The sequence below is a fragment of the Spea bombifrons genome, chromosome 6 (assembly GCF_027358695.1).
Source record: "Spea bombifrons isolate aSpeBom1 chromosome 6, aSpeBom1.2.pri, whole genome shotgun sequence".
Lineage (NCBI taxonomy): Eukaryota > Metazoa > Chordata > Amphibia > Anura > Pelobatidae > Spea > Spea bombifrons.
Window position 1 is genome coordinate 45,585,320 of NC_071092.1, and position 13,712 is coordinate 45,599,031.

Genomic DNA, 13,712 nt, shown 5'->3' on the forward strand with positions numbered 1-13,712 from the left:
TAGTTAAGGGACCTGGTTATAATATGATAATGAGATGAGCCACAAAATTAGAAAATTAGAAACATAAATGATCTATTTCCTGCATTTTCTAACTAATATATTTTTTTTATATATCATATTAAATTTTATTCAATTTATTTCTATTCCACGGGGCAATGACGCGGCTTTCACCATAACAAAAGGGCTGACTGCGTTTAACCCCTTAAGGACAATGGGCGGTCCCTAAACCCATTGAAAACAATGCATTTTTGAGCCCGTACGTGTACGGGCTTTGTCATTAAGGGGTTAAGCGCTCGTGTTTTGACCGAGCGAAACAAAGTCTGAACATCTAAGACAGCTCTAGGAAGTAAATCAATATTTAATCCTGCCAAGTCCGCCATAAGCCCGTAGCGCTATACCCCACGGGGTGGCACTTCTGCTATGGCCTCTCAAACTGGTTGATAACGTATTTAAATGCCAGGCGGTCGGTAATCCACCGTTGCGCGATCCTCGGAGAGCTCGCTTTATTGAACGATGTAATTGCTTGAATATTGTTTTGTTTCATTTCTGTAGCCGTTTGCGTTAATTAAATATGTTATAGACAACTCTTTGTGACATTTTCAGATTGCAGGTTTCGACAGTTCGTACGGTACCCTCTGTGCGCGCCCGCTGTGTTCGCCACGATGGCAGCGTCCTATATTTAAGTCCCGAATCGCTGCAGAAATGACATACTTTTAGGAAAACGAGTTCTGTCTGGAATGGAACGCAGGAGAGCGATGAATGAAATGAATGAATGAAAATGAATGAAAGGCTCTAATATGTCACGTTGGCAGATTACTCGCGTGCCCGTGTCAGCATACACGTCCTTCTGTCTACCGAGGGCCGGCTCGCCAATTTTGTCTGTTGTCTCGACGCTGTCTTTGTTTCAGCAGAGACATGATTTCTTTTCTGTATTGCTCAACCCTGGTGGCAAATGTCACGGCTCATGTTAGACACGAGTTTATTGGTTCCTTAGAGTATAAGAACCGAAAATTCAATGGAATCTCAACAAACGGAGAAAGTAAAGAAATTTCACGTTACTGTATCATAAATGGTACGTTTCGCATTTTAACCACATAAAAATGCCCCACCACGAGGTGCCTCTAAATAATTATTTTAATTAATTTTAATTATTATCATTAATATACATTTAATAACTGCCTCTTAACCCAGACATTCTGACCTAGTCCCAGCAGGGCTAAACCAGCATGCACCATTGGTACAGCCAATTTTTATCATTACAAATAAATATTTAGAAAAAAAAAATCTGTGAATGGTCAACTCTACTGGCAAACACTCTCAGCCATAAACCTATCTCTGAAGTCATCAAATACCCGAGTGGCTACTAAAAGTTTGATTGACATTGGGTAGAAAATGGATATAGCCACAAGAGACAATGGAGTCTTAAGATGAAGTTGATACCATTTATTAGACCAACATGGAAAAATATGCAAAGTTCTATAAGCTTCCGGGACCTTCGAAGTCTCTTCATCAAATGGAACATTCCATGTGAAGAAGAGACCTCAGAGGTCTCGAAACTAAAGATACCTGTATACCAGTGTATTTATGCCATAAATGGTGCATAAATATGGCGTTCCTTTGTATGGCCGTCCTATATTGTGAACACAGAATTATTATCATATTTTTCCCCTCGAGGGAATCTTTTCCAGTGAAACCCATAACCGGACATAAATGATCACAGATTTTATCAGCTGGCAGAGAAGCTTACAATTTGAATTAATAAGGCGACAGCACTCTGTAGACATGGCTATCAATGAAATAGCCTCTGGTAAGTGAATTTCAGAGCTTCCAAGCCATGGCTCCGCACGTAATATAACCATGCATCCTTCACATCGCCGGCTTATTACAAAGCAGGACTGTAATACAAAGTGGCAAGTCGCACATATCAAATCAGCACGGTCACTTGGAAGTAACTAACTCCTTTTATTAGAGAGCAATGGGCTCCCTTCACAACAGCGCATGTTTACTAAAGGGTATCATGTCAAAAAAAGACAGTCCTGAGTCTATTAAAGTCACTAAAGGTTATTTGGATCCCTCAAAGTTATAACCAGGTCCATCAGTTTCCATATCAATGTCCGTGTCACATATTCTCATTAGACAGCTATATAAATAATTATAGAAATTATAAAAAATCAGCCAACGGGTCAGCCCCATTCAGCCCATCTTGTCTGCCTGTAAAGCCATAATCAGTCGTTGGTCTCGTCTTAGGTTCAGGAGTCGTATGCCAATCCCGTGCATGTTTAAATTCCATCACTGTAATAGTCTCTACTACCTCTGCTGGGGGGCTGCTCCACCTATCTGCCGCCCTCTCAATAAAGTAAAACATCTTAAGCAATACTGACAATAGCAATGACAGCAGTCAACTAAGTAACTTGTGTATATATGATCTCAGCAACAATGTAGACTTTTACATTATAATGATACATTGTTTCGATAACAACCTGACCAATGAGGATCCGATACATCCGTCTATCTCTAAAAATTAGCATTTTTTTTTGTTATCTCTCCCATATTGTTAAATTGATGATTGTTGTTGATTGGTCCAGGCTGCCATTGTATGGGTGGAGTGAGAAGAAGACAGAAAACGTGAGAACAGAATATTGATCAGATAAAGCATCCTCTGCTTATTGCACTTTCATGATATAAACTTTTACGGGGGTTCTCTAAGTACCCCCAAAACAGTAAACTAGTTTTGGCAAACGTAGGTAAAAGCTGTAAAGCCAACGTGTTCCCTTTAATAATAAATAATACTTTTACGTTATCTGTTTAACCCCTTAAGGACAATGGGCGGTCCTTAAACCCATTGAAAACAATGCATTTTGAGCCCGTACATTAAGGGGTTAAAATATATCTACATATATCATAGGGATAACATATTGGATGAATGTTTGGAAACATTATTTTAATATGAGAGCGACAATTGATGATAAGTATAGTGTTAATTGAAATGAAATGGCAGATAATTGGTTAACGAGTCCTAAATATTATTTCAGAATAAGTGGCGCACGCTTAATTTTTTTTTTTTTTTAAAACACGGAGCATTCTCACTAATTACTGACATGCTCATTAGTACTCGGGGGAAACAATGTCTAATGTTTGTACCATCAAAGACACTGGGAGTTTAGCGCAGCTGCGTCCCCCCCTTTCATATCCGTTCACAAGGACAAGAATCAAACTGTGGAAGTGACGGTAAAAGGTTTTCTGCAACGGGAAATTGGCTAATGAAGTAATGGCTCCCATACAACGAGCCATCACCTGCTGTGTAAATGCTTATAGCGGTTCTGGTATCTTAAAGCTGCCGGTTACAATTCACTATGACGGGGGGGGGGGGATTTGCAGCTGCCGGGGACTAACGTGTGTCTACATCGGAAGATTGCCAAGGTGACTGTCACTTAAATTACAACGGGATTGCTTTTCTGGATGGACGAGATGTGGCCTAAGGGGGTTAGAGTAAGAGTCTGCAGGTGAGTGACAAAAGACTTGAAGACTAGAACACAATGACGTCATGATGCAGTAAGATGGGTCATTGTCAGGGGTTTCTGTTCAAAAGAAGGGCTGAGTTGGCCTTGTGAGATCACACTCAAGAAATCACTCCATATACGTTACGCAGCTCAACACTCCTTGGAGGAGAAGTGCAACAACAGCAGGTTCTAACTATATGCCAACGTTTCAGCCATGAGTGGCCTTCATCAGGGCTCACCAATAATAATGATAGCAGGCGGCGGCGGCGGCTTACTGAGGTTGGCTCTTTATAGCCATAGTGACCTCACTATCCCCACTTCCTGGAATAAACCCCCCAAAAAGACACCTTCTTTGAGAAATAACTCCATATTGGATGATATTTCATTCTTTTCTTTCCGTACCATTTTTCGTTGAGCGTCTTTTATTGTTTTGTTTCTGTGTTAAATTGGATTTCAATTGATTTGCTTTTTTTTCTCTATATTATAACTGTTATTTTTTAATTATTTGAAACTATGTTTAAGGGCCCCCCCCACCGCCTTACTTTCTTTGTGCCTTCATTATTTCCATATCTAAGCATTTATAGGATAAGCCCGGTGATATTGTTACCATTTGTTTATTCTTTGTATATTAACTCGTGGCGCGTCCTATTTATTTATTTTTTGGATGGAAAAGCAGCACACGGAGGTCAACCAGTTGGCAAAAAAAAAAAAAAAAAAAGATTTTAAGTTTGTCCACTTGTCAGGGCTTTATATTGAGTAAATTTTAGGTATCCCTGAATAATGGTGACTGATCTCCCTAACCAACCCATTAACCCCTTAAGGACAATGGGCGGTCCCTAAACCCATTGGGCTTTGTCATTAAGGGGTTAATGATATGGATGGCTTTGGCACGTCAGGACAGTCCTACGGAGCCCCCTTCCACGTCGCGCTTCCTTTAAAGGTGGGGAGCTGAGATATGATGTCATATGCCAATGCTTAGAAGTAAGGACAGCGGCTCGGAGGGTAAATACATCAACGCATGGGCCGTTGGTATTCTGCTCAGTTAAAAGAAAGAAAAAACACCTGAAATATGAATTTGTTATTGGAAAACATGCATTAATATACAGTTTTCAGTAGCTTAAAAGAAGATTACTGGATTGGTTGCATCTTTTCTGGGCATGCTGGGACAAGCAATCTTCCATCTCATTCTTCCGAGCCCTTTATGAGCCTGACGTGACTTTAAGGCAGAGTAAAAACCTTAAGGAAAAATTGCTTTCCCAGCATGCTTAAGAAAACTCACACACATATACACACACACCCACACGCTCACACGCACACACATACGCGCACACACATGCTCACACACACATACGCGCACACACACTATACTGTGTATATAAACTCTAGTATATTGGGTTCTGCCATGCGTTTTGGAATGTTACATAGTTACACAAATCTCTTTCATCTATTCAACTATCTCAAAACAATATTTTAACCCCTTAAGGACAATGGGCGGTCCCTAAACCCATTGAAAACAATGCATTTTGAGCCCGTACATGTGTTTAACACCTTTGCGTTGAGGCCCCGTTGGCTTCGGCGCTGAGTGTCGCGGTGCATTATCCAACTCCGCCTTAATGAACATCGGAACGGGGAAGGTTACTGATTGCCTCGTACCTCGCTCATTAACGATCATGCGTCTCTTATTCAAACAGCTCGTTCTAGCCTGATAATTAGCTCCATCGCCAGACTGCTGATTCCGGATATCTCCTTTGTAGTGAGTCCAGAATTCTCACAATTATTCATTAATTCCTGTTTATTTACCGGCATTCTACGCTTTGTTAAATGGTAACAAAGTAGAGGTGCTGCTTCATGTTAAATTTAAATGACATGTAAGAAAAAGTTATTCTTCTGACGCAGGAACCACAAACCGGAGTATATAATGAGGTGCGCTGCTTCATCTGTGCCTCCACTCAGCTGGGTAGAGCAGGTGGTAGAACAAGCAAAAAAGCTTGTTTTCACCCAAAATTGGCAGGGAAGGTTTGGTTAAGATCCTCTCTATTGAGCTAGGTGTACAAAAATTTTGAATATAAATTCATATCTTTCATATCACAGATCTCTGCACAGCAGGGGCACAAATGTTAGCGGGGCAGAGGTTTAGAGGTAATGTTAGGTGGTAGATAAATGGAACAGCCTCCTGCCAGAAGTGGTAGAGGGCGGGGCTAATACAGAGAATTCAAACATGCATGGGATAGGGATATGGCTCCTGATTTGGATACTGATTTTTATAGATAATTACGTAAAAAAAAAAAAAAAAAATACATATTTTGTATTTTATCACAGTATTTCATGTTGGGTACACAAAGCGTTAAAATCTGAAATTGCCGAAAAATGCTCTGGACGAAAAGAAATAAAATATTCCCCTTCTGAATTTCACCCTCGTACAATGCGAGTTATTTATAGCTATTTTTCAAACTAAAAAGCAAAAACACACAAACTACTACTGACAACTTCACCATGGCAACCTCAAATACGGCACTTTTCACAAAACAAGACTTTCATCCATCAGCAAAACACAAGTGAAAAATATCAGAAAAAATCTGTTCAATAAAATGTTAACTTAGTCTTGGATTTTACTTATTTTTTTTTTATTACATGAATTTGTAAAAACTAAAATAAATAAATATATATAAAATATTCTTTGATCAATTCATGCTTTCCAAACCACTTGAAGAATTTTTATGTGTACGTGAAAGGCCAAAATACTGTAAAACTATAAAAATTTACGATTGGTTTAGAAAAGATATTTAAAACATTTTTGCAAAGATTGTTTTTAATTTTTTTTTATGTATTGTGCCTTTTTTGGACACCAGGATGTGGATTTGGTTTGGAATTAGTTCATTTCAACCAATGGGAAAGCAGGAAGCATGATCACCTGATATCCCCATGCTCCTCCCCAGCAACGTATATTGGAGGAGGCTGAAACATATCTATAAAAAAAAAACAATTATGTTGCAAATTTTTAGTGGTCTTGCCACCATAGTAGTAAATAGAATGTTCTGGTTGATTGGACCATTGGATTGGTTGATATGGTGATAAGACCAGTTTTAGGGCTCAATGGCACAAAAACGCCAGATCACAGAGGAGGTGTTACGCAGCAGCTCTAAAGCTGCAGCTTCTCCTAAAGGTGTTACTGAATGAATATCAAAGGGTTAGACATGCATTCTTTGTCGAGGAAGCTGTCTAGGACACTAGTCCCTTTAGATCTTCCCTGAAAATCAAAATCATTAAAACATACATATTTACCTAATTTACAATAATTTTAAAGTGTCCCCATTTCTATTAAAACGATGACCGCCCAGGGTTAATAAGACAGATGTTACAAATGTCACTGTTGCAATTCCCTACGTCTCCAACAGAGGGAGCTGCAGAGGTCACACCTTCATTCATCTTTACACCAAGCCATCTTATTTAACTGTTTCATTCTGTAAATATCGTCTTTCCATTTCATGTTTCAGCTCACCTTAAATTAAATTAATGAATGCATTAATTAATAATATATAATAATAATAATATATAAATTAAATCCATATACCTAAGGGCCAACTGATTAATGTAAATAAAGCCAATTACACGCGCCAAACGTTGGTATAACGACTCGGATCTGAGCTTATTAGTGGGATTTTCCTGTAGGGTATGGCAACGACCACCTTATTTTGAGGTTGCCACGGAGACTAAATTATAACTAAAGCCGTTTTTCTTTTTTAAGCTTATATTTAATATATTTTTTATAACGCAAACATAACGAATAAGCTGTCATGAGCGGCTCACGCACCCGGCGTAGTCCAAAAACCTTTGTGTTTTTTTCAATCACCCGCTTAGTTAATCCTAACCCTCTTGTCGTATGCATATCCCCGCAATGCTGGGAGCAAGAAGGGGACATACATATTCATAATCACCTCGGCGCTCGGTTGCTGCCTAGTGAAACGGAGTCGCCGATAATGAACTGAATTAATTCTGATTTTCATACTGAACGAGAGACGTAAAACTGCAGGCGCCAACTGTTACAGACTCCAAGTCCCATCATACCGAAGAGACATTTGGGGGTTTTGGTCCCCGGGTCTTTGTGCGTACCCTAATACATTTTGGGTTTCCAACATCTGTGTTGGGGTGTGGCTAGAGATAAGAGGGTGGGACTAAATGCAAAGTGGGTGTGGATATTGCGAGGAATGGGCAGGGCCAAGGACATGGCCACCCGCCAACCTTACTGGAAGAGCCACCTTACGGCACAGACCTCCCATTATTTCTCAGCCCCCCCCACTAAACAAGAAAGTGGGAAAGTAAGGCAGGGCGGCAGGATAGTGCCTGAAAATTGTTACTGCTCCACTAAAATCAGGACACTTGGGAGCTATGCTTTGTGTGTGAGGAGTCATTATGTTTCTGTGTCTATGCTGTATGTGATTTTATTATTTGTTTTGCAGGTTCAAGCGCTAAATAACGCAGAAACTTTCAACACGCTTTTGAAAAGTTTTAAGTTCCGACGGCAACAACCTTTCATGTTTTGTGTCACATGACAATTAGGCATTTCCCTAAAAAAAATGAAAAACAAGGCAAAATTTTAAGACTCCCATTAAAAAGATCCCACTTTTACAGATTTTTGTTTTTTAGCACAGCCTTTTTCCATCTGGTTGGGGCTTTTATCATTCATGTTTTTTTTATTTTTTATTCCCATAATGCTCAGCAGTTCATGATATCTGTATATATATATATTTATATATATATATATATATATAATTATTTTTTTAATTATTTAATACAGATGTACAACCATTGGTGATTTATTTTTATTTATTTATTTTTTTTAAATGTAACTTGTGTTCAATAAAAATAGACTAATAAAATATAGACCAATATATGAATTTAGAATGATGTACGGAGGGAACGCATTTATTTCTCCCCATATTATTTCCTTCATCTGATCCGGATGAAATTCTAAATTGCCGATATTTTAAATATGCATCATTCATCTTTACAGAGCACTGGCTAATCCTAAAAATGCATTCTTTAATGCATATCAATGACTTTATTCATTCCTCTCGAATAAATATTCATCGCACATAGTTACACTAATTTATCACACTTTTCTCTTAGTATTTTTCATCCCACGTTAGTGTAATGCATCACGCTTATCTGCAAACAGGAGATAACGAATGGGAGTTTCAATGCTCTCGAAATTTCTAATGACCAAAGAGAGCCGCGGTTACTTAGTGGCCGACGATTAGAAGGGATGCCGGGGTATGATCTATTGATGGTTATTTGTGTAAGTGAGTAAGGTGTTCGGAAGATGAATAAAGCACTTTACTTATACATTTAATTTATAAAGCCGTTTCCTGCTGTTTCTATACACATTATGGGGGCTTTTAGGGCTGTAGAACCCTGCGATCCCCTCATACCCAGCAAACATTCTGACCTCCTAGAAAAGATTCTGATTGTTAACATAATTGCCCAACATGGAATCTAATGGAATATTTAATTGTTTGTAGTTAATGACATATTTTAAACTTCCCTGAGGATTACCCGCTGGGATATGATAGATCTCAGAGGCTCTCCATTCTCTTCCACGACCTGCATATAATGAGGGCCGGCTGACGGTAGGCGATCAGCATACCCAGGAACGTCACAGTGCAGCCAACTGCCTCCCTTTTCTGGGGGAGTGGCTTCGTGGGGGGAGTGGTTTCATGGGGGGAGGGGCTAGCTGTGCATGATGGCAGAGCTAGCCGGCTATGTAGGCGGGACTAGCCATGTTCGGAGGAAGGACAAAGTGATCCGGAGACCCAGGGAACTAGAGCTTCACCCGGAGACTCCAAGTCAAACCTGGAGAGGTCACAGATACGGAGATGAAGCGAACGCCCTACTTCCCCTCCAACAACATCAACAGGACCATCCACTGCTGTCAGCGGCACCTTCTACCTGCATCCCACAAAAGGGTGGGCTCCAGGTAGCCAGAGGCAGAAATTTCCAAGGCATGTGCATTGGATGCTCATTATATTCTAGTATGTCCTTAAAATCAGTTATCTAGAGATTAGTCGAATCACGGACAAAATATTTTTTCAGGAGTATATTTTATATTATGTATTTTATTATCAAGTGTAAGTATTGACACAATATATATATATATATATATATATATATATATATATATATATACAGAAAGACGAATATCCTCTAGTTTGCTTAGGAGCACTGACGGATTCTTAATTCAACAGAACAGAAAAGGTTAAAGCTTTCCAGAAATTTTAAACCACCGTTCCAAATAATTTATAATTTGCATAATCTCATTTGTCATCCCAAAACAGTTGTATCATTTTTAGGTTTATAAAGCTAAGTAATAAAGTGGAATCTGATGTATGTAATTTTTTTTTTTTCTATCACAAGTGCGTGTTTTTCTCTATCAATATATCATACGGAGACAGAAGAAGAGCCGGAGCGAATTCATATTTGAAATACTATCAATTTGTCAATTGTGTTCTACAAAAACTCTGGAGTTAACAATGATTATACTTAAAATGGAATTTAAACAAAAAAAAAATGACAATCTGGAGATTTCATTTTCTAGTATTGCTTAGCAGTTGGGTTTTAATTTAAATGATAATATGCGTGATCATGCCATGCAGAAACCACTTAAACGAAACTTCAAAAAGGGTGAAATATACAATGTAGCTGTGTTGGTTTGAGATAAAGAAAGAGTCCTTATAATAACTTCCGTATTTCAACAATGGATGCCGACTTGTGGATTTTTCCGCTTTACCAATATTTCCTCTTTAAAACAAACTTTAATTTGCTAGTTAGCCGCGTCTTTCTTTAATGTTTATGTTGATTCCTTGTGGGCTCCCTACCAGTTTCTCCAACCGTTCCAAGAGATCCCCTTAAATCTCATCACTCTTTATTCTCCATCCAAGCACATTTTCCTATCCTATATAAATGTATGTTAACCCCTTAACGACAAAGCCCGTACATGTACGGGCTCAAAATGCATTGTTTTCAATAGGTTTAGGGACTGCCCATTGTCCTTAAGGGGTTAAGGGACAAAATGTCCCTTAACTCTGGATAGGCAATTGGGCACTTCATATTATGATACAGATTCAGACTCAGTTGAAGCTCTTTTCCGTCCTCTTTTGCCTTTTACCTGGGGAGTGATTGCTATTGCGTTGATTTTATGAAGAATGTCTAATTCTCTTTCTTGCAATACCACACACGGCCACAAGGGGCATGTAGTATGAGATGGAGCCAAATTATAGGCATCATTTCCTGTGGAACTATTTCCTTTCCGTGCTCTATCTACCATATTTCCTGAAACTAAGATCTGCCCTGAAGAAGCACATGGGGCAGATGTATTTCCTGGTAAGCAATGTGCGCGCATGGGTAGTCATAGTTCCAGGGCTAGCCTACGTGAGACTTTCAGTGGGAATGCTTTCCTGCCAGGGTTGGGAATCGCAAAGAGCTTGGGGGGTGGAGATGTTGCAGCTCCAGAGCCGTGCCTGTGAACTTTAGAAGGTAGGCTACCTGGACGGCTCACTCTTCTGCGGGAGCAGCTTTGTGAGGGGGCAGTGCTAGCCCTGTATGAGGGTGGACCTAGCTTCTCAAGGGGTGTGGTTAGCAGCAGACAAAGGCGGGGCTGCCCCCAGATAGCCTTAGATGGGTTATATGTGGGAAGGACAATTGGGTGGGGAATGGGCATGGCTAACTGCTGCTCCCCTGCACTGGAAACAACAGAGGAAAGTGACCTGGAGACCCAACTGGAGACTCCGGGTCAAACCTGGAGAGTTCCCAGGCATATCCACAGCTCTGAAGAAGTATTTTTTAAAGTTAAGTGCTTCTTGTTCAGCAATTTAAGGAATCCGTATTAAAAAACTTTAATATGCGTTCATTGTTGATGAGTCTGCTTGGGGACATTAGACTGTCCCTTTAAGATAATTCCTCGGAATGTCATCAAGTTTGCAAATCTTTTCCAAAAACCCATAGCCACATCACAGTCGGCTCTTCTGAATCTGCAAAGGACTAAGTATGGATTGGTGACTGGGATTAAAACCTTGACATTCCTGACAGTTTAAATTATCCGGCGTGGTCCTCTGCGGACCAAAAAATCAGGCCAGACAGAGCACCGAGGAAAATACCTTTGCTGTGCCAAAACAGTTGTATGTGTGCAAATGAGGGATAACGGCATTAATAAACTTACCAGCTGAGCTTGGACAGGCAACGAGCCTATTACACGACGAGCGTTCTATTCCTCATTCATAACTATGCTCCAGAGAGAAGACCAAACAGCTGGGCTCCTCTATGTATTGTGTTAGTTACATGTTAAGGTGCATTTAACACAGAAATATGGGCCTCTGAATTCATCTGATTGATATTCATCAAATCGGCGCGTTCACTTATTTCCTTTTTATCCAATTCTATTTTTAAATAATATCGTCATTTTAGCAATTATAATTTAGAAATTAAAATGTAAGTGGTATGAAAACAGTGAGTGCCAAAACAAAAAGAATTTGCATTCCCGAGCTGATCTGATTAGAGAGTTGACAACAAGCTGATGATAATTACTGGGGGGGGGGGGGCAAAAAACGATGAAATGCTGCTAGATTGCTCGGGTGGTCTTTGGAAGGTCAGAAGTTCCAGGGCCAGACTGGCGATCACGGGGCAGCCCTGGTACTTTAAGGCTGACGGCTGCCTGATGATCTAAATGTGGCCGACAGCTAGATATGCGCGGCAGCACTCTACGTTCTTATGCTCACGTAGTGTGAGCAGGGCATATCGAGACACTGGAGTGGCAGACCAGGTGAGTATGGGGCGCTGATGGCCACCCAACAAGCATTTGCCTGGTGTGGCAGATGGCCAGTCCGATCTTGACCAGGGTCCTGTAATCTACAAAGAACTATTGTAAAGGTTTTTATGAAGTGCCACTCAGACTGGTGCAGATGCAGACTGGAAACTTTTAGTTGAGGCATGGGTAGTAGGTATACCTGAGAACCTTTCAGGTTTGACCCATAATATCAAGCATAGCTTTGATTTTGCCCCAATCTCAGGTTGAAGGGGCAGGTTCTAAGCTGCTGTGGTCATACATAAGACACTCATGTGGTGTTTTGTCTACGGTATGGTGTGGTATTCTGACTTGGCATGGTATGGTTCTGGTGACATAAGTATATGTTTAAATATTGAGGTTATGAGGTCCAGGTTTCCATAATCACCGTCATTAGAGCCATCCTAGTAGCACATTTGGCGAGTCACTACAGAGAATCTTCGGGATGGGCTATTAAATGGTTAACATGTCAACAACGTCAAGGTCAGCTCATTGAGAAAGTACGAGCCCCACGTGAAGTTCTGTTTCTCCAGGGTCTCCAGGTCAGGTTCTCTTTCCTCTGGGCATGGGAGCTTCATTGGGCCATGTCCATTCTTTACCCACTTCCCACCCAATTTATAGCTTTTCATTAGAGTTTAATAATCTTATAATTTCTGGGTGGTGGGGACAATGGATAGAGTCATTGTAAATATAGGTATCCTAAAAATATGGTAGCGCGGTCCTTAAAATACACCTCAAGCTTTGGTTTTCCAGCTAATTGATTTTGATGATAAAATTAATATTAATTAACAAGAAAACCAATCAAGACTTCTATTTGTGACTGATGAGTTAATTGGCCTTTTCCTCTGTGCAAAATATAGAACTAAAGAAATTAAAAAAAGGCAAAATTACAAAAATAACCTTGACAGAGCGATGCTCGCTACGGATCCACTTTTGTACTTAATATATGTAGCAGCTCAATAAAAAACAACTATTTATGTCGGCATTAAGTCAAGAGGCATCTCGAAAGGCAAATAGACTTAACTGTAAATAAGAAGGTGTTTGCCATGCATCTTGTTGAATATTCAGCATGGCGAGACTTAATTAAAAGCTTCAAGGAAAAGACTATTTGGATACTTTAGGTAAATGCACACAAAAAGCCGCTGACACATGCTGCATTTTGGGAATATTGGGGGAAAAAAAGTCACTGGACACTCACAGAATGGTTAAAAATACCACTTTTTGGATATTAACCCCTTAATGACACAGCCCGTACATGTACGGGCTCAAAATGCATTGTTTTCAATGGGTTTAGGGACCGCCCATTGTCCTTAAGGGGTTAAAATGTTCTGCGATGTACCTGGTCAAACCTATCAGGAAAGACAAAAGAGGAATATGAT

The 13,712-nt window shown here is 39.9% G+C and overlaps 1 protein-coding gene across 2 annotated transcripts in view; it reads right to left on the reverse strand.

The window, feature by feature from the left end:
- Nucleotides 1-13,712, reverse strand: part of DAB1 (DAB adaptor protein 1) — a 310,139-nt gene that overhangs the window by 248,706 nt on the left and 47,721 nt on the right. The gene's annotated exons all lie outside the window — the stretch shown is intronic.